This window comes from Lissotriton helveticus, chromosome 12 (assembly GCF_964261635.1).
Source record: "Lissotriton helveticus chromosome 12, aLisHel1.1, whole genome shotgun sequence".
In the NCBI taxonomy this organism is placed as follows: domain Eukaryota; kingdom Metazoa; phylum Chordata; class Amphibia; order Caudata; family Salamandridae; genus Lissotriton; species Lissotriton helveticus.
Window position 1 is genome coordinate 300,291,121 of NC_136073.1, and position 22,258 is coordinate 300,313,378.

Sequence of the window (22,258 nt, forward strand, 5' to 3'; positions counted from 1 at the left end):
AGTGAAAACCTCACACACCAGAGACAACACCCATTGTTTCTAATCCTTGTGTAATGTGTGGTCCTTAACACGTATATATCTCTTTACCACGCATGCGATACATCACATTCCATTACAACACGGTCATTACAATGACCGCTTGTTACATCGCAAACCATTAAATCGCAAGTCATTACAACAACTTGCTGTAGGGGGCGCGCTGGACTTATAATTTACTATTCCTACTCCAGTTTGTGCAACAGCATGGAAGGTGTTGGATTGTTAATCCACCACCTTCTGCACCCTACAGCAAGTCATAACGACTTGCGATGTAATGGTTCGCGATGTAAAGCGTTGTAATGGAATGCAATGTATCGCATGAGATGTAAATGCTGTTTCCCCCTTAACACATGATGGTAGGAGGGACTACTACAGGGCAACAAAAGATGTCATTTCACATTTTATAGGCCCAAGTGTCACTCAAATCAGTATTTACCCTTCTACAGAGGGGTCTGACAAGATTTCCTGCATGCAAGCAGCCCAAGCGCCCCGTTTCAATATTCAAGCATTTCAATAAAAAATAAGCTACATGTGATGCTTGTCTTTTTAACCTGATGGTTCAAAGGCTGGCAAGCTATGTTACAGGTAAAATCACATCCTCTTGGCAGAGAATGATACCCAGTCAGGGGACAACAACCCACCCTGCAGTGTACCACAGATATGCCTCTGCAAGGCTAGTAACTCTACGCGACATTATTGCAGGGAGGCTATTTTCACCCTATGGTACATTTATCTCGAGGAGAGTCAGCCATATCTGCCATGTGGGATCACCTGTTTACCACTTCTCATACTACTGCGGAGGACAGTTGCCCTGCTTGATACCAAAGAATAATAATAACATTTATTTTAAACCCACTCTGGATAGAAAACGAGAGCGTGGGTCATAACTATACTACTCATTCAAACATATATATATGTTTATATAGAGGTAATGGACATACATTTGTCCAACAACATATACTTTCTGTGAAACAGTTTTGCAATGCCTACAATAAAATGGGACAACTTATGTTACAAAAAAAACTAGGATGCTAACATATGAGCTGGTATTACAATACACTGTTAAGAGCGGACAAAAATGTATGCGCGTGATGGGAAAAGCCAGTGGTAAAGGAATGCATTTGCTTTCTTTTCCATGTGGGTGAGATAACACTATGGGATGTAAATCAATAGTGTTCATTAACTACAGAATTAAATCATAACATGCGGGAAAGGTAGTTATAAACTAAAATATCTTCATAAAGACACTTGGTTTCCCTGACAACTCTAAAAAGTCTCTAATGAGGAAATGATCGCCATACATTAAAATGACAACGTTTCACAAGTTTAGTTGACATTACCAGGAGAGAGATGCCATTCTGGCTAATGGACATACATTTGTCCAACAACATATAATTTCTCTGAAACTGAATGGATACGTTTTAGAATACATGCAATAAAATAGGATAAGCTATGCTACAAAAAAAAACTATTATACTAACATATGAGCTTGTATTACCATACACTGACATCTAAGAGCAGAGAAAGAGGTATGCGCATGATGGTAAAAAGCATGCAAAAGCAGTGATAAAGGGATGTATGTAGGTGAGATAACACTCTGGGATGCAGATCAGAAGTGTTCATGGACTACAGATTTAAATCATTACAAGCGATAAAGGTACGTACTCATAAGGTAATATATCTTCACAGAGACTCTTGGCTTCCCCTACAGCTCGAGCCTCTGCTAAAAAGCCTCTGATGAGCAAATGCTCGCCATACATTAAAATGACAACTTTTTCCAAATTTAGTTGACGTTACCGGAGGAGAGATGCCTTTCTGGCTTATTACTGTTTGTTAGTTCACCCTGTCTCACTTTACCAACACATATGTGCTGTATATCTTGCCTATATTGTCCTAATTAATCCAGGAGGAGCGAGATGGGTCCTACTTTGAGGCCCTGGAGGCTTCTTTCCAATATCTGTATGGAGAGATGGGACCCATCTCTCCTCCCCTGCGGCTCCCACAGACACAAATGAGCCGTGCTCGCCTTAACTTGGCAGCAGTGGGACAGAGGTACTCTTCTCAACAGTACCCTGACAATTACGTAGTAGAGCTTGAAAGGCGTGGGATTGATGGCATGGACAGTGAAACTATTGCCCAGGGAACTTGGCACAGCCCTCGGAGGGATGCAGGAGGTCAGTTGCTATGGCAACACAGAATGAGCTCAACCTTGTAACTGACCCTTATCTTTTTTTGATCTCGGGACCGCTTGGGGCCATAGCTTGAAATCAACTGGAAAATAATCTGCCCACATATCACAAAGAAAACTGTTTATGCCACAATATTCACGCTATGGCGTGTGGCTTCCTCTACCGGCGTGGCCACATTAACATCCATAATTAAATCCAGCAGGCAACGAACATTTACAGACTGAAGCACAGTGAAACCTCGAGGCGCAGCATCCTTCATAAGTTGCCTGCGAGGAAGTAAACCCTGGAAAAGCTGCATGCCTTGCTTCATGCTAACGCCATCCGATGTCGCTCACGGTGAATCAGAGACTATCAATTGTGAGCCACCAGAGGCGTGTGAATGAACAGGGAGACTATGAACTGAACTAACACAAAAGGCAAACAGAATTGGTCACCCCAAGACCACAATGATTAAGAATACCCTTAGATAGTCAAGTTATGCAGTTTCCCTTTACATTCGGTTTCATGTATCCAGGATTACATGTATACAAAATGGCTGCCCACAAATGGTTTACTTCTGCGGGATACCACACATCATTCTATAACTCCGTTAACCACTTCAGCGCTCATGACAAGCTGAGCTCGTCATGAGTTACGGCGCTCGTACGCTGATGACGAGCTGAGTTCGTCATGTAACGCGTTTTTTTTAAAAACGCAGCGCACAGCGGGAAAACCGCTAGCGCGCATGCGGTTAAATCACACAGATGAACGGATCACAGAATGTATTGATGCATGGAACTTATAGACTGCATCCCTAGCTACTGGAGGTGTACAGACACTTAAAGCAGCAGTCGGCAAGAGCTGTTCACCTGAGCCCCTCTAGTGTACTGAGTAGCTGTAGCGAATGAGTTTGACTACTTGTTTTTTGGGGGGCTTGGGGGGGGGGGAGGATGTGAGGGATCAACGGCATATGAGGAATCAACTTATACACAGGTCTACAATAAAATTGTGGCTGTTGTCCCAGAGAAGCTTGCCAGGCTGGAAAGCTAATGACCTTTCTGCCCATGTGGCCCTGAAAGAACAACTGGTACTTACACTACTATGGGGTTTCCCCCTGGGTCCCAAATAGCCATTCCTGCCCAGCTGTGTACAAAGCAATGGAGTGCTGCCCCAAAGGTCCGAGAACTAAGTGAGTGGAAGGGAGTGGGGAGCACAGGGTTACAAGAAAGAGTGGTGAATGGAAAGAATGAATGTGAGCCGTTCCAATTGGAGGAGGTTCCGTAAGCTCATGGTTACCCAGGGGTGAGGTGTTGCATTAGGAAGGGGTCACCCGCTCTTTTTGGCAGTGAAAGACAGAAGCTGTCTTCAGTTTTTAAGTGGAAACTAAGTTCTACATCCTTAAGGAAGAGCGGGAGAAGACTGTTGTCTTCACTTTCCTATACTTTCTAGTTTACGATTCGGCAGAGCTGCTCCTGCAGCACGAAACATAATATGCAAGTTCATGTGCATCTTATTTCAGTGAGCTGTCCATTTCAATTGCAGACATCCTGCACACCTCTGAAAAAGCTTTCACTGCTGCTGCCGTCCAGTCAGCCGCTTGGGCATGCCCCTCTGTTCTTGGAGGGGTACATCTAGGCATAGACAAGTGGATAAAGCTAGTGTCTACATTACGGCATCTTGGAATGGCTTTCTGTATCAAAAAAGCAAGTGATGCAGGCTTCCCAAGAGTATGGGCCAAGTTTCTTTATTGTACCACTACCTGGCTTCCTAAGCCCACTGCTTCAAGCAAAGATGTCCATCCAGAGATGTTTCCTCATAACTAGATTGGAACCAGAGAATAACCAAAGAGGAGTAAATACACAACATATTAATGGCGTCTTAACGAAATCTGTGCATGATAATGGCACAAGTAGCTGCTTGTACTGAATAGGACAAAGAGTAATTACATACACATATTTCCAAATATAAAAACGTAGCTACATTCCTGTCTGCCAGGGGATATTTAAAGTACTGAAAATACAAGCATGTTCACAACAGCACGGCCGTCCAAGCAATAACACTGCACTTAGTGTGCTCAACCAACAATACACAGGTAGCAAGATAAAGGAATATTATGTACCCGAACACATACATGAATGGGTGCAAAAGAAAAAGCCAAAACGCAGCACAACCCTCATTTGTGTCCGTGAGTGTTTGCACTTGTTATTTATTTTATTTTTTTTGCAGAGTTTTATATAACGCGAACTAGACCCGAATCGAATCAGGTATCAGAGCGCTTTACATAGCACCAGTTACGTTACATGAGGACACATTAATTTTAGGCACGGGGAGATTAAGTGATTTGCCCAGAATCACAGGAGGTTTTTGGCGTTGTTACCGAGACTCGAACTCAGATCCCCAGTTCCGAGGTCGAGCGCCCTAGCCGTTAGGCCAACTCCTCTCCCTTAAGAGTCACCCTTATCTCGTTGGTCTAAATTCCCCTATTACTGCTTCAACTATTGACTCATTTCTCTAATGAATGCCTTGCCAATTTGTGAACTTTCTTCAGCTTCCAAAACAGGAAGTGTCAAAGGATGAATGGAAGTGAGCTTGCAGATTTCTTAGGGCAGCAAAAGAACAAGGTAAACATATTGCATTATCTTTTGCAGTACTTTCCACCAACTTCTCAAGCGTCACATTTAATTGAGATCAGAGCCTTATCTTCACTTATGATGACACACCCAAATCAAGCAGATTTTCTGCACGTTTAGTTGCAAGCACCATGACCCGTGCCCACCGCCCGTCCCCAATACGAAAGCAACTGCAAGCTATTTCAAAATAGAAATAAACCTGTTCTGAATTTCAAAAACAGAGCAACCGATTTCAATAACTAATCGCATTTTTAGCAAATAAAAACAAAAACGCTTTGCATCTCATTTCAAGTGAATTAAAAAACTTCCTGACAAAAGCATTCCAGTTTGTACTCCCTCATTCTTATAAGTTTCCCATGCATAAAATCCTCTAAGTTTGACTAGGAGTAATTTGCAAAGAAAAATAGGTGGTAATAGGGAAAATATGAAGATTGTCGGCATGATAAAACTGCATGCAGGTGTAATTTCCATTACGACCTCCTTAACTCAGAATGGGGCACTAAAATCAGCCAAGAATAAAACCACAACGTGGCTAGTAAATTTACCAAGGACAAATTAAGCAGGCAGTAATTTCAGGCTGCTTGTAATTAGGGGCCTTTGTCCATACTACTCCGTTAATCCTAGCTGTAACTTGGTACGCATAAGAGTGTATAGGCATTGGATCAACATATTTGCATTCGCCTCACTGCCATTCATTAATTTGTTAATAGCAAGAATGGGTCCATGTTACCGCCCAACAGACCACTTCTAGGAGCTCCGAATATTTATTGTGCCTTGGATTTTTGGTGCCAGTCGCCCAATTCTATCCAGAGCCCAAGCTGGCATAATATTGGGAGGCACGGGGAATAAGAAAAGGCCTCTCTAAATGTATATGATGTATGCTTCGGTGCAATCTGCTGTAATATTTGTCTTCTTAAGGCAGCACTGAATCGGTTAACGTGTAGTTCACTGCGGGGTTCGCTCTGTCTGAGTGGTTTAACAGCAGCTAATTGCCAATGTGCTCAGCTGTAGGCATCTGGAGATGTGCTGGTACGGATACTGTGTAAGGGATGACTGGAGCCGACCTCCCATCAGTATCTGAACAGTGGGTGGCGAGATCCCAGCAGTCCCCTGAGGCAATGTCACCGGCACTTCCGGTAAAGTCAGCCATATGAGCCTGCACTACTCAGACTACACTACCCACACTCTATTGTCCCACGAGGTGCTCGACCGGAAAACGGAGACTTTAAAGAGAATCAGATATATCTATCCATCTCATAAACCACCTGCACAATATCTGGGGAAGGCCACAAGAGGTCGTATTCTTCATCAAGGCAAGTAAAGGACGTCAGAGCAGATATTACTAGATGGAGAACATACGAATTGCAAAGACGTCATACTTTACTTGCACGGATGTCATTTACGCCTGTCAGCCAACCACAAAACTAACAAACAGGAAAGGCATACATGCTGCCTGCCTCAAATATTGCAGGAACTACTCTTGAGATTTTAACATTGCTTCTGCCAGCCATGTAGAGTTGATGATTTTGGTGGGAGATAAATGGAATTAATGAGCTATTATGAACGCAAATCCTCATCTATTTACCACTATTCCTAGTATAGTCCACCCTGCTGTCACGTTTATTTCTAGTCAAATGGCTAATCTTGATGTAAATTCCATACTTATATATAAATGTATCTAACATCTCTCGATTACTTCACATACAGTACTGACGCCCAGGCAGGCCTTCTCTACTTAATATGAAATAGACTAATAAACCAATCTCCTGTGTTTCTTAGTATATCACTATTTTGTTTTATTAATACCCTTTTGTTTGCCTCTATTTAAGTGAAATGATCTCGTTTTAAAAAAAAACCATTTGCACATTTGGTCAAGGGCATTGGCAGTGCTCTAAATTTACTCAACTCTATAGTCCATTATTCTCTATACCTTCATTTTCTTAAACCTCTTTACACCATGAAAAGTACCAGTTATAAACATATCAGTCTCATCCACTGGTACAGGTTTGTATCTGTGGTGATGCTGATAGAGGTTATACTATCACAAGCAGAGATATGGAGGCTTCACTCACCACACTGCCTCCCAAAATTCATAACTAACAAAGTACACATCAAGGTTTCTTATGAAGGAGAGGGATTCCTTTACTTCTATCTACTTGAGTGATATCTATCTGAGCTGATCACCTAATCCTTAGAATTTTAAGATATTGGATGCAGTGGTCTCATCCACATAATGTGGTATACTTTATCATTGGCCACCTCATCCCGCGCTGGTAAGATGGTACTAGCAGGGCGGACTCAACCTCACAGTTGTTGAAGGAGTTCTTAAGATATAGTAACCTTCTGAATAACACTTTGGGGGTTCAGTTATAATCTTAAAATACATTAAGGTATACCACAAGGTTACCTGTATTGGGTGGTGCATTAGGTATAGATAAAATACACCAATTAAATAGGACCATCTAAAATAAGATTCCCCCTTAAGAAAGCACTGAGACATTTAAAAAATGGCTTGTGTTTTGATCACGGATTTGCTTGATACCTTCCCCTTTGGTGTCTACTGTGCTTTGAAGCTTTACAAGCTTACACGTACGCCTTGATAAATGTACAGAGTATTTTATTTACCTGTGTTTGTTTTATGTCAAGTTAACACTGCTCTGATACCTTTCTTGAAGGAATGTGTAAAAGGGCACTGACAGAGGAGCACAGGCGCCTTGGTCATGCATTTGTTGCCCACTCACAAGGGATTTGGTAGAGCCTCCCAGGACAGCACAACATGAAGTACTCAAAAAGCTTCTTGGAACAGTGCATTTTAAACTATCTCCCAAGTTATATCAAATGTGTCTGAAATTGAAGAGGGGAGTAGTTGCGAGTTCCAGGTGGATAGGAAATCTTTTTAGGGTGGATCACCATATGCCTCTGGATGGCCAATATGGCATCTTTTTGAAGATGTGAGCTGGAGCTCACAATGAGAGGTCGTGAACTTGACTGGTGGTTTTGTAGAGAGGCACTGGAGAGACAAAGTAAGCGACGATTGTCAATTGTTAGGTGTACTTTAGGCCAAGGTGAGGCAAGCGGCAGGATCTTTACACTTGGACATCATCGTTTCCAATTAATTGGGTTTCACCAATTGATTCTGGTGAGGATTACTGCTTGAACAAGCGGGATAATTTAAGGAGCATTAGAGGGGGGTCTGAGGAGGGCACAGACTTGGCAAAAACGTTTTGGTGATGTTATTCGCCCATGCTATCAATGGCAGGCTTGCATCCAGCAGGACTCCAAAGTATTTAAAGTATATATATATATATTTAGATATATTTCTGGTACCTCTAATGAACTCATAGTACAGCCTTAACACAACCACTTCTGAGGTGTTAATAGTATCAGCGGTATAAAGGACCAGGCTACTGCATTTCTACTTCCAAAGAAAGAAAAGAAAAAACTGAATAAATAGGATTTGAGAACACAATATTTTCAAACGACTCCTGTGGGTGACACAAACCAAGTCAAACACCAGGAGAGCCTGCCACCCTGATCTCGTGACATAGTGTATACTAAATCAAGTACATACCTGGCGGTGGGTATCTGTAGGCGCCGCGCGCACCGCATGCCTGATTAACATGGCTTACCAATTACCAAGCGCAGAGATGGTTCAGATGAGCAACACTGTAAAATGCGCAGGGACAAATTAGATTCATCTCCCCTCTGGGACAACTGGGATGGCACAAGCACAGAAAACAACATTACAATGCGCCGGACTTTAAACCCTTCAAAAACAATATCAAAATGGTGAAAGGCATTTGTATTTTGAATGTTAATTTAACATACAGTAGTGTGCATGGGGGAATCTTTATAATCAGCACTCCAATAAACTCACAAATGACTCTAGTATTTTATAAGCTTGTTAGGAACAAATCACTCCCTCAGCTTGTATTTACTTACTGATGAAGCATAAAAAGCCTCCATACACGAGGAGTGTTTCCAAAAACACTTCCCTCTCTCTCGCTCATCAGCGGTTTTAACAAGCTCTCCCCCTTACGCCCTGTGGCATCGGGCCCAGAGACAACGATACACTTAGGGCGCCTCATCCATTATCGGGGGTGGGGGGTGGGTCAAAGACACCTCATTTTTCACCACTCCAGCCTTTGGGTGCCCTGCACCCCCGTTAAATGCCCCTACTCGCACAACAAACTCATTCCACCAAGCTCCAGATGCCAACTGGCCTTATGCTGTGCAGAGCAGCATCTGTGGGAGCACATGCTCATTTGCATAATGATGGAACTCCTGCACAAGTGTTCGCCATAATGAGGGGGGGGCAGCGAAAATAAGAGCAGCACTTTAGAGTCGGAGCATAAGGCACCACACGGGGTGTTCAAACACATGCGTCACAAATGTATACAACACCGTACACTATACTGTCACTGTCCGTTGCAGAGCAAGCACCATCTCTTGGTGTGTAGACTTGGGAGTGGAGTACTGTTACTAAGCAGCTTTAGAGGCACAGTCACAGAAATCTACTTTTAGGTCTTAGCATGACGGCGCAGCTGTCTGCAAGACCTACTGTCACTAATTCTGAACAATGTACAGAGTGCACTCTGGCTCCGCCCAGAGGAGATTTTCTCCCGCTCACCTCATTCTACTGGTTGTGTAGTGCATCATTGTGCACACTGGAGTGAGTGACGTTCGGGACACTTTTAGATCACAAAAGTACAATGAATCCTGATATATGTTACCTCATAAATGCATTGTAAATAGGAAACAAAATGCTTTGGGTTCATTTGTTTCCGCAAAAACAGGCAGGATTTAAAATATATATATTTTAGACGGCATTAAAAATGCAAACCAGACCTAATGGCTTTGCCAATGCTTGTTTTCTTGGATATGAGAGGCTAGCTGTGCTTTTTTATGGTGTAAAAATATAAACAAACCATATTCAGAAACTTTGTGGAATGTGCTGCCCAGTTGCATAAGACCTCTGCTCTGGGGTACAGCATACCACCTTTCATGTGGCAGAGTGATTACTTAAAGTAACCTCACAATTTTAGTAAAACTGAGCCACAAACATTGTTTAGCACCACAGTAATGTACCCTCAAGTAGAAAGGGGCTGGTATTGTCCAGCTTTGAGGGCCACCTCCAAGAGGGTGGTGGTGCACAACTGCCTTCCCTGTCTAACCATGTAGCATGTCTGAACTGCCTAGCACGTACCCTACTCCTCGTGGTGCGCCTGTCCCCGGACACTGGTGCAATCTGGCAGAAGACTGCAGATCTCCTGTGCAGATGGAGTTTATTATCTTGGGGCAAGTACTCTTCATCGAAGTGAGGCTTCCACAGCAGTACACACACCAAAGCTAGAGGAGGACCACATGTTGGTGCGCCATCCTCATCGCCACTCACATCTACAGCAGTGAACAACTAGGGTTCAGTCGTTCTCCTTGCAACTCTTCTCCACAACCATGAACATAATGGACTCCTTCATGCACTCATTCCCACTGCAAAACAATGAATGCATGTTTCCGAAAAGTAGAGAAAATTACACCAACAAATCAATCGTCTGCTTTCATTTATGGTTAGAACATATACCTGTTCTTTATGTTTTACTATGCATTTGCTGATTTTACTTGCATTAAAGCAGGCCTCCCCATTGGGCCATCGCTCTATGCACAAGCATCATTACTTGCACTGCTGTGTCTCACACTCTCTGCAACACATCATACAAATGTGTAAGTAAGCACACTACATCATGTTTGAAGCAGGTCTTCGAACTTCACGGACCTCAACAAAGTAGTCTCAAGTACATCTCTGCATCCAACACCCTACCATCCACACACCTCCGAAAAGGAGACCAAGGTACTAATGAAAATCACAGTGCTTGGTAGTCTTGCCCAAGATATGAAGCGCTACACACATACGATACAGTTAGTACAATATAGCTCAGTCTGCGAATGATAAAACAAACCTGCAGAGAGAGCAAAGGGAAATGCTGGTTTGTGATTGGCTGCCGAAGTGTGCACCCACAACCAATAAGACAGACACATAATCTGAATGAATTTAGAAGAGAACCTGTTGCGGACACGTTGAAACAGGCAGCATAAATAGTGTTCTTGAGCTACATTCAGCTTGTCCGTGGTCTTAATATGTTGTGATATGACGGGGCAACAGTATACAGAAAATGAATCACTAGAAAAGGCTGCACACCATTCTTATTTAGATCAAACCAGTGGAGTAGCCCAAAATGATGGGGCCCCTGCAGGCCTCTTAGTTCTTCATGTCTCACAGAAACTCGTTGGCCTTGAGCAGAATGGAGCCCCCTGAAGGGTTGAGGGCCCTCTGCGCCTCAGCTGCTTGCATTGCCTCTGTGTTAAATCGTATAACCTGCACAGCAGGCGAGGGTCTAACTGCATCGTCAATTCTATATGGTCATTGTTTTAGGCGTGTCAAATGACATATGGGTCACTGCACATTCCCTGCTTTCACAGTCACACCTGTGACAGGTACAGGATAAATCTTCCAGCTTTGCCTTTATGCCCACGTTCCATTTAGATTCACAATATGAAATGTGTGGGAATATTTAGTGACTATTTACAAAGTATTACAGTTACATTTCTGTGGGCTATAGGGACCATTACTTACGTTATTCAAAACAGAAGCGTATATTTGATGGCCATATTTATCCCTGTGTCACCAGACCTCGTTCTTTGTCGTCGACTACTATTTAAATTCTAAAATGTTAATAAAAAGGTGCTCACCTTTTATTCCGCCCGTGCCCCCGTACTTTGAAGAGCTTGTCTCAGAGGACAGTTCCCAGGCACGCATGATTTATTCACACAATGGATGTGTCAAGCTGTGCACGCAGAACGCCCCCTCAGGGTAAGTCGCAGCAGCCCCCGGCTGTACCCAGATGGAGGACTTAAATTAGGGGCGCCTTTTGGAGACAGGCGGGTTCTCCTCTGCAGAGCAATTACGTTCTGTGAGAACATAATGAATGCCAATATTCCCATCTATTTCAAGAGTACAGACGGGTGTCGCAAAATATTTGCTGGTTGCACAACAGCCAAAACAGCTGCTCGAGGAACCGGACCGCCGCTATGTGATGGGCTCGACACCTATGCATGGCCAGTTGTGTTTGCAGTTCATTGGTCTATACGAAGCACAGCAAGTCTTCACTTTAAAGCGACATTTCAAATTAAAAAGGAGAAAAACACGCGTTGGCGGGCTTTATTTGTGTGGCAGAAATTCTCCCCGGGGACGGGCTGTCCAATAGCCTGTCGAAAGGGGCCTTGTATTTAAGTCCCCTGAACTTGCGCGTGGACTCCAAATAATGGCATTAAATTGTATTTTACTGGCGCCAAACCTCTGGCCGCGCTTGCCGCCGTCATTGCCGAGGTTGCGTTCGCCAGATTTCGATTAATGTCACCATGCGACACCTTCCTGGAGCAAAATTTATCAACATTATTATATCACGCAGAAACTGCCACCACAGACAAATGGACCGCATTAAAATTGTGTCTGAAGCTCCCTGGAGGGGGCATCCTCTGCAATTTGTGTAAATGTTTTTATATTTACTCTATTTAAGGAGCAAAGTCACAAGCATGGCGCCAGCATATGAGTGACAAACAACATTCCAGAAGGCTGTGAGATGTACACAGTGCCAGATTTATGGCTGGCCTACTACTTATAAATTATGTTGCACTTAAAAAAAATCCAAGCAAATATGAGTTAGCAGCAGGAAGCTAATAATGCACCTCCAGCTGTTCCAGTTAACCTGCAAATGTGGCCATCTGCACCTCAGGAGAAAAGGGAATGGAAAGACAGGCTGGAGAGTCGTCGCCAAGGCAGGCACGGATCCTGGGCCCAGAGCAGTAGGGGTGACCTTGCTTCTCGTGGTCAGACAGACAGATATTAAAGGAGAAATGAAGGTCTTACTCCAAATCTGTCCACCCTAAAGCTCCTTCTAAAAGCCTTCCTTCTTAGGCCTTATTTAAAGCGAGCGACCGCGCGTTACCCTTAACCCATGGTCCGAACTATTCTGTGTCACACAATCTTGTGTTGCGAGCAGGGTTTTTCTGCCCTCTAGTTTCAGCTTTTCATTGTGGCTTCCAGTATCTCTTCATAAAACAGCCTGGTATTTAATGCTGTGCTTATGGTTTTGGGCCATTCTTTGGGACTCGTTTTTGACCTGAAGGCCACAAACGTTTAAAACAAGACCAGACTAATCTACTGCTAAAGTGCTACCCAGCTTTCGTGAGGTGCAGCACAACCTTTGGAACCACGTGACGATGTGGTTCGTTAGGACACTGATGCGATTCATAAGCGTGTTAAATCTGGGTCAGAAGGACCTGCCGTGCTATTTCCAATGGTAATCATTCACGCAGCGTACCGCTGGGACAAGGGAAGCACCCTCGCGTAACCAGTGACTTTTTGGAGCAATTTAGGGTCTCTAAGCGGAAAAGTACTAGAATCATATGGATTTTTCTTTTTGTTTTGGCACACAGATGATTTACTTTTGGGAAATTATGTAGGCTGTGCATACACCAGGGCAAGCCTAGAAATAAAAATGTTAATATTCAGAGACATACCATTCTATTATTGTAGGGGAGTTCTTATGGATTCACAGTAGAACTGTGTTTGTGAATTAAAGATGACTAAATTATCACAAATGCTCAGATGATCAGAAGAGCCCTAGAAGGCAACATGCGTTAGTAATCCATCCAGGGGTTCTTTAAATCAAAAGCATGTAAATAATCGTCCTTTAAACACCAATGAATGAAGAATGAACAGTGAAGAGCTCCTTACAAAAATTCTTATCTTTCCCGTAACAAAGTCTGATATTTTTCAAGTCTAGGAGAAATGCGCTAATATGAATATCACAGTGTCAAGGATTTGAGATATTAAGAATGACAATGTATTATTAGAACAGCAGGGAAATCTCAGGAGAAACAGTGGTAGGATTTTGAAAGCCTCTGTCAAAAATCAATAGTAATACACAGGGATTCATAAAAGAAAGATGTCAGGGCTTATTTCAGAAGACGCATTTTAAAGAGAATTTAAGCAAATTGAACAAATACAAGCAATTACAAAAAAGAGAACCCAAATCGAAAATCCCGCCCTTGCGTACTCATTTGTATTCATGGACAGTTAATGTTGCTGCTCGGTTTTCTGAAATTGCAGATGGTCTCGTAGACAGTTATGTATACCAGGCCTATAGCTGGAAGCTGCTTCTTAACAGAAGATGAATAGTCTTCCTTTATCCCGGTCACTTGTAAAACAACCATGGTGGCACCAAGAGGTAGGCACAACCACTCAAACTTTTCCCCAAATAAATGGGTTTCTTCTGACTCAGCGTGCTTCCAACTGGCTTGGACTGTAGCTATTAATACTGGTCACACTTACTCATTGTTTCCAAATGTTACTTTGTTCATCATACTTGATGTGAGTATTGCTAATTCTAGAAGCACTCTCCTGTTACCGCAGACTGGGCCTAGAATTTGAAATTCTGGTCGATAAGTGGTCTTTTTAATGTCTGAGCTCACCCACACTCCCCAGCAGATTAATAAATCCTAATTTTATGAATGCTCTCTATTACGCCAGTTGCTCCAGCTCAACAATTGTGATAGCAGTATATCTCATCGGAAGAGCACTCATTACATGGTCATTGGTCTGCCACAGCCTTAGTGTGCATTCATGCTGCTGTTGGTTCTGCATCATATCAACTAAGGCTGTTCACATTTGTTGAACCAGCCTTTCTAAAGTGCATCAACCTATATTCAGCACCCTTGGACCTTTTCTGTTTCAAGTGAAGAACTACTACCACCACCAATTTCTCATCTAAACCAGATCTGCTAACCTGTGTCTAGGCTGACTCCGCTCCTAATTGGGAAGTGCTGTGCATTGGCCTACCGATGACAACAGTCCTTCATTTTTGAAGGACAAATCTGCCATCAACAAAACCTGGGTGCGTCATCTGCCAAGCTGGCAAATGTGCTTCTAATTCACTGCATCCAAATGGACAACTGCATTTGGAATTACCTTGTCACTTAATTGTGGTCCATATGTTTATCCCTTTTCTCTTCAACGTCAAGATAGCACCTTTCCCTTCTATTAACATACCTAAATGTAGTTAATCTCCTTAACTTAGTCGTTTTACGAAGGTTTTCCATGAGTGTGCCGTATCATCAGAAAGACACATCCAAGTCCTTAGTAAGTCAGACTCATTGCAAACCTTTCTGAATCAGGCTCAGAGTTTATGCATAGACTTGCTTCGAGGCTTCAAGGTTTTATTGTACGTTGTTTTCCTCTTCGTTTTGTACATCACCTAGTAGGCAAGGGCCATACTTTATCAAATATTTAAACAGAACAAATGCAAATATAAAACGTATTTGAACATTCTATTAAATGCTTTCCATAACCCCACAGCGATCCTGACAAAGAGGTTTAAGCCCTGGTCTATGGTTCTATAATGCTTTCATTCTGGTGTCTTCCATTTTTATGTTAAGCTTTATGAGGAGGTTTCATTTATTAGCAGCTCAGCTGTAGTGGCACCAAGAGGACTGCAAACTTCAGAGTGAAGAAGCAGTTAGTTACTTTTGTTCAATAGACTACAGAAGGCAGATAACACACAATCCAGCCACGGGTGCAAATAGGGCACTCTATAGGGTACTCAAAATACATTTTTAAATTTGTATTATTTGGATGGGTTGAACCAGTGCTTTAAATGGGCCGGTAATGTCTGGTACGGAATACCAGCACTTTTTTATTTTGAGAGGAAGAGTACCTGCACTTCTCAAGAGAGACGCAATACTTTTAATTGGAGAGTACCGACACTTCCCACCACTAATCGAGGATGACAAAGTCGCAAGGCGCTGGTGAATGTTACAAACCACTGCATGCCCTTTACGATCATGGCACATTTGTACACTGGTGCATTTGTAGAATTGTGCACGTTTGCACACATGTAAGCGTTCACCCCTAGTCACCAGGTTAAACATTTCATATAAGATGTAAGAATATGTAGATGCTACTGCTTCTACTGTTTTTGGAATTAACGAACTACTCAGTCCAAGATATAGAAACATACAGAATATATTTTAAATGTCAATGGTTAATGCGATGAACCACACTGTACTGTAAAGTCTGTGATCAAACATGGCAGTGCTTTTAGCAACTCAACACATAAAGGAGACGTGTGAAGCACGTGGGGGAGGAGAGCAGAGCATCAAGGTGGCTTTAAATAGCACTTCCATCTGCACTCGAAAAAGACTGATTTAAGTTCGGACATCTACCTCTGGTTATTGGTAAGGCAGACGATTAGACAAAGAGTGTGATTTAATATCTGCACTAGCCAACTTCTTATAGTTACTCATCTTTTTTTTATAATGTATCAAATGCATCGACATACAATTAAAAAGGAATTGCAATTTACTTGAATTTATGCACCGAAATGGCAAAATCTAGATTAGCTTCTGCTAGAATCCGGAGAAGGCAAAAGAAGTGTAACCGATGCCTGCCCAGCAATAGACATTTTGACAAAATAAAAAGGCTCATTCGTGTACAGAACATCGATATTTGAATAAAAGTTAGCAGTGATAAATTTAAATATATGGAGTAAATTCTGAAGTAAGCACATTCACTGGGCTTGTGCAAGTGTTTGAAAACTGATTTACATATGTAAAGTAAGCAAGCAAGATTACAAAAATAAAAGATTTACATACGAGAATACCAGAAAGAAGACATCTTCCAGGTCAATGGGCCTTGCTCAACCAATGCTTTCACCAGAATTTTTATGCAAAGGTGTTTGTTGATTTTTTCATAGAAGAATCCGGAAATGCCACGTTAGCCTAATATCATCTAAAATCTACTATCTCAGACATTTCTGGCAAAGGTTATGGGAATTTTAAACCGCTTCAAAATGTGATCCATATATCCTAAAGCACGGCTCTTTTCTCATTGGTGAAGAGGTATAAAGAGAATATAAGGAATGTGTTCCCTTTCCTTTTTCTATTTTTGAAAATATTTTTTATCTACTAAATTGTGCTTCTACCAGGTTAAAGTTTAGTCACTAATCAAGTCACAGAAACGAGATAATGACTCTCTAAACTGTATTAAGCTTTAGAGAACAGCTTCCCTCATTTTCTGAAACCATCGAATTCGTTTCTTAAATTTCACATCAAAGAAATGGTGTAGGTGAGGGCTTGGATGATATGTGCTGACAAAATGTACTGGCCAAGGTCACTTCTACATGCTGGACCACACACAACATCGGGGAAAGTGTAAAATCCTCTGGAAAAATATTTGTGATATACATACTAAACACATCAGAAAAATAAACTGGAAAACTTAGCTTCTTAATCACCTAGACTGGGCCCACTGGTGAGAGGGTCAAGTCTGTGGTCCTATTTAAAAACGGACTGAATGCTCTTTTAAATTAAAGGAAGTGTTAGAAAACCTCATAGTAACTATACAATTTCGATACTCAAATATTTGTGCCTATGCTGTTTGGTTATAATCCAAAAAATAGAGGGGAGAGCTACCAAAATTACACTGGGCCACTTGTGGTAGCGCTCCCTATTCTATTTTTTGGATTACAAGTTAAAGCAGAGAGCAGTAGGTCTAGGGAGGTGTCGCGCTGAACAGGCATGATACAGTTACCAACACTTGTGCAGTAGTAGAAAGCCTACTACTGCTCTGTTTGGATATGTGGACAGTAGCCTGTATACATCTATACAAGACAGCATGTTGGACAAGTGCATAATGCCGTCATTTCCTTGAAATCTGCTGCAAGGCAGAAGGGCCTTGTTAACTTCCATTTTGTACCTCAGGACATGAGCTTCAGGACCAACCATCTGGTGTGTGGATGAGCTACAGAACAAATCTGCAATTTGTACATGGTATGATGGATCATGTTACACTTTTTTTGTACAGCTCAGATAATAGTTCCATGGCCTCTTGGCACAGTTGGGGGTCAAATATGTAGCCCTCTGCATCAGGGGCGGCCGGCATGGCTCGCGGGTGGTGGGCAGGCGCTGCATAAAAAATAAAAAGAATAAACAAAACTTACCTTGCTGCCGGGTCCTGCATCTTCTTTCCTGCTCTCCTGCCTCTGACTTCAGGTCGAAACAGGAAGCAGGCAGCCAGGCTCCCACCCCTAAGCCAATCACAATGCTCCTATGGAGTGCTGTGATTGGTCTGAGCACCATAACACGGCGCTCAGCCAGGGGCTGGAGGGGTAGGCATGTTACAGGGGAGTGCGCATGACTGGTTTGGCCAGCCCAAGATGGCCAAACAAACAGTCATTTCGCACTCAGTAGTGGGCAAACCACTCCTCCATTCCCTGCTCCGTAAGCAAAGCAGCCCCGCCCACCCGCCCGCAAAAAAAAAAACTAAAATGGTACTAACTAAAAGTTATTACCATTTTAGATTTTTGCTTCTCGCACTGTGAGAAAGCAGTGGGCCTCCACTGCTCTGAATGCAGGATTGTGAATTCTTCCAATAAAGGAGTCACAAGTCTTCCATGAAACCTTTATAAACCAGAAGAGTGGAGTGGGTCCACTGTTTTTACCACAATATACACCTGAAAGCCTTCAGGTATTTTTTTTTTTTAAACAGTTTTTTTAGTACTTACATTGTACTAACCTTTATACTGTGCACGGAGGAGGCATCTACAGAGTGTCTGAAGCATGAGTGTCTTCTTTCCAATGTCAGTGTCTGCATTGCCCCCAGTGTGGGGGCAATGCATTTTCTTAGTTTTTGTTTCAGTGTCATCACTGTTAAGGTGTTAAGGTTTTCCCAGTGTGAAAGGCATTTGTGTGAAGCCAATGTCTTCTATGTCAGTGAAGTCTGTGACCCATTTTTGAAGAGTTCTTAGAACAATGCATGAGAACAGTCACGGCAACTACCAGGAAGCAGCAGTGGGGCGGGTGGGGGGGGGGGGGGGTTAAGGAGCATGGGGGAATAGGGTTAAAAAAAAAACCAGCTCCTGGCCGGCTGTCCGCAGCCACCTCTCCTGCGTCCTCCTACTGTCTTCTTGGGAGAAATAGGAAGCAACAGGGCTCCCACCCTCCCCACAGCCAATGACAACTCTGCAATGCAGCATTGTGCTTGGCTTGGTTTGAGCACTTTGATTTGAGCACTGTGTCACAGCGCTCAGACAGGGGCTTGAGGGGTGGGGATGTTCTCCACACAGGCTGTAAGGCAAACGGCATGGAGAACAGGGAAAGTGTGCATGAGTGTTTTGGGCTGCCTGAGAGGACTGACTAAACAGTCATCACGCATTTTAGGAGGCTTGACCACTCCTCCCCTGCACTGCAGCCCAGACCCACCCCTCACACAAGCTGCCACAGCAGGAGGACAAAATAAAATGATAATATTAGTTATCATTTTATTGTTTCCTTTCTTTTGCTGCTTCAAGGCCATGGGTGACGCTCCTCCGCCTTAGCGGAGCAGCCACCACTGCGTGAGAACATTATAAGGACAGACACTATCCATCTTATATCCCAAACGAATACACTGACCTGAACAGTCAAGCATTTGAGAGAGTAGAGGGAAGGGGGTGGCTGTTGCATGCTCCTTCTTTTCCATAAGATATTGGGGCTTGGAGATAAACAGAAGCACTCGAGTTTGAGGCTTAATCCCTTCAAAGGTAGTGAAGGTCATACCCTGCTATTCAAGTCTCACAGGGCAGCCTGAGCTAGACTGCTGATGCTTTTTTCTGACCTAAGGCTGCCAGGGCTGAAGTCCCAGCTGACTTGTCTACAACAAACCAAGCTTAGGTACTTCTTTCAGGAACATGGTAGAGGAGGTAGAACATAGAATTCTGCTAATTTCATGGCAGCACTTTGGGAGAAGGAAAGAGATGAAAAAGTCAACAAGTATCAAGGGATAGCCCAAAATTATCACACACTTTCCCTGTCTGATATCGACACAGTGGTGAGGTTCTCAAGCAACTGAGATCAGTGGACCTGTGTGCAGCCTGTGAGGCACCTGCAAAGGTTAAGAGCAGAACCTGGAGCTGGGAGGAAGGGAGAAGCTTGGGTGACTTACAACTTTTAATGAAATTGTGTCACTGGCATGAGAAAAAAGGTAGAACAAAAGGTAGTTGGTCAAGGGAGGTTTTAGTGGAAGTGTGTCATTGTCCTTCACCATAAACTAGGTAGCTAGGCCGGATAGTATGGATCGAGAAGGCGGGCAGCATGAGTCTGAAAGGGCAGGATGAAAAGTGCAGTTAGGGAGGGGATTGGGAGTGCTGGGGTATGTCAGGGAGACATAGGGCACTTTCTGTTATTTGGCTGTGTAGGCACAGGGTATTAGCATTCTAAGAAAAAGGTATGTGCTGCAGATTGGATGTCGCTAGTATGTGGCCATGAGCTGTAGACCTGACCTGTGCCTTTAGAGTAATATGTTGTATGTTTGTGAATTATATCATCTTCCATTAAGGTACATATATATTACAGTACAGTGCATGCACATTTTAGCAATATCAGGTAATTTAAAAGGCATTACATTAAAACATGACGGGGGGCAGAATTATCTAGAGCTCATTAAAGGTGTGATTAAGAAGAATGGATGGAAGCTTGTGAACGGAAAGAACATCTTGCAGCCCGAGCACATATCACACCTCTGGCCTGGTGCGGCTATGTCACTGGAATGTTCTCACACCTGAAGTAAAGCGTCTCTAGCACAAGGTACTAATTGTATATAAACATATTAAAAACACATTGTGTTAGGGTCCCGGTGCCTGCAGGATGCGCTGCTTGTAATTACCGTCTTACCCACCAGAGAGCAAAGCAATTCAAATACGCAGACCCTTCAGTGAGCGCGCGGTGCACTTGCAGTGCGCGGCGTACCTCAAAAATTATAATTACCGCGTATTTCCTCTGTATTTATAGTAACATTTAAACTACTGTGCTTTCTTGGAGCCGGAGCCATTTCGTGGCGAGCAGCACACTTTATGGCGAACAGATCTTTGAAATGATACCACTGGGATATGGCACAGCCACGTGTAACTCAATATATGTCAACAGCTGTAAAAATATTGGTGGGAGGAAGGGAAGGCCGATCCATGAGCACAGATCAAGTGCTCCGTCGCTCGCATCTGACTGGTTTCAAATGCGTGCCCACCTTCCCTAAATAATTGGCCAATTTTGGTGCAAGCTGTCATGAAAGGCAGGCCCGCTTTGAGGCCGCCTGATCAAAAAGGTTATAAATGGAAATGATTTCAGTGTTGGAGGCCTAGCGAGTGACCGAGGCGCGCTCTGTAGCAGAAGGGTTTGTTCTAATCTTACCAACTGCACGCTTTCGTCAGAGCAGATTCCTAGGGAGTTCACAGCTCCCCAGGGCGAAGCTACACGGAGCTACAGCAAATTCTGGCTAATCCCCTCTGCATACAAATGAGCCCCTGGTAAGACCAACTGCGGGGCCGGGGCCGCGTCTGCACCGAGCCGGGCTCCCCAGGTTTGTGCCTTGGCAGAATCAACAAAAGAGGATTGCAATATTTTAGAAATGTTGGGCGAAAAATGTAATTAAGGCTGCGTGTAAGAATCAAACGGAACAGACACGAGCAGAGGCGAAGAACGGCAAAGAAAACTAGAGCCTGGCCGCGAGAGAAAGCGTAATGGCGCTGACGTCCGACGGCATGTGCTCCAGCTCAACTCCGTCACGTGCTCGGCCGTCGTCAGAGAGAGCAACCGTCAATGTGTGTGGTGACGACAGGGTTAATGGTCTACGATGCACGCACGGTGGGGGGGGGGAGAGAGGAGGTGCGTGCGTAACAGAAACATGAGTTGTTTTTTTTAAAGTTGTTTTTTTTTTTAATACAAATGCATTTCTTGCATCCATATGTTACTCCGTGGCTTGTTCGAACCCTTGTGCATTCTTTCTGACTGAGCAAGCTCCCTGACACAATCCATGCCGTTCACTTCTATTCACCACGAGCACGCGGAACCCTCATTCCAACGGTTTGGGAAGGTGTACGACCTCAATCAGGCGAGCCCACAGGACACCTGCATCGTACCCCCATGGCGCAGTAGGATTACCTGGGTCAAGATTTATAAACAACTAAAAGAGGGGCGGCAAAACTAAAATGTGTAAAGTGTCACATTTTGAGATATTCCCGACGTCTGGCAGGGTTAAATTAAAACCCTTAATTTTAGCTGGACCTTCTAGAGATGTAAATGAACGGTTTGTACTTGAAAACCTGCTCACCCCCCAGTGTGCAAAAAATACAAACGTACCCGTGCTATTCCTATCAAAGAAGAAATGGGAGTTTAATTCTTCGCTATTTCATACCTGAAATGCGTGGAATAATCGATGTCCTTCCTAATCAATAAAGTACCCCCGTTTCTGAATGTTAAAACAATTTACTGTAGACCAGCTGTGCATGCAAATGACTCCACAAGACAAATGCCACATATGAAAGATCTCGTTTT

General features: G+C 43.3%; 1 protein-coding gene across 4 annotated transcripts in view; it reads right to left on the reverse strand.

The window, feature by feature from the left end:
- Positions 1-22,258, reverse strand: part of ZNF423 (zinc finger protein 423) — a 504,645-nt gene that overhangs the window by 77,423 nt on the left and 404,964 nt on the right. The window lies entirely within an intron of this gene.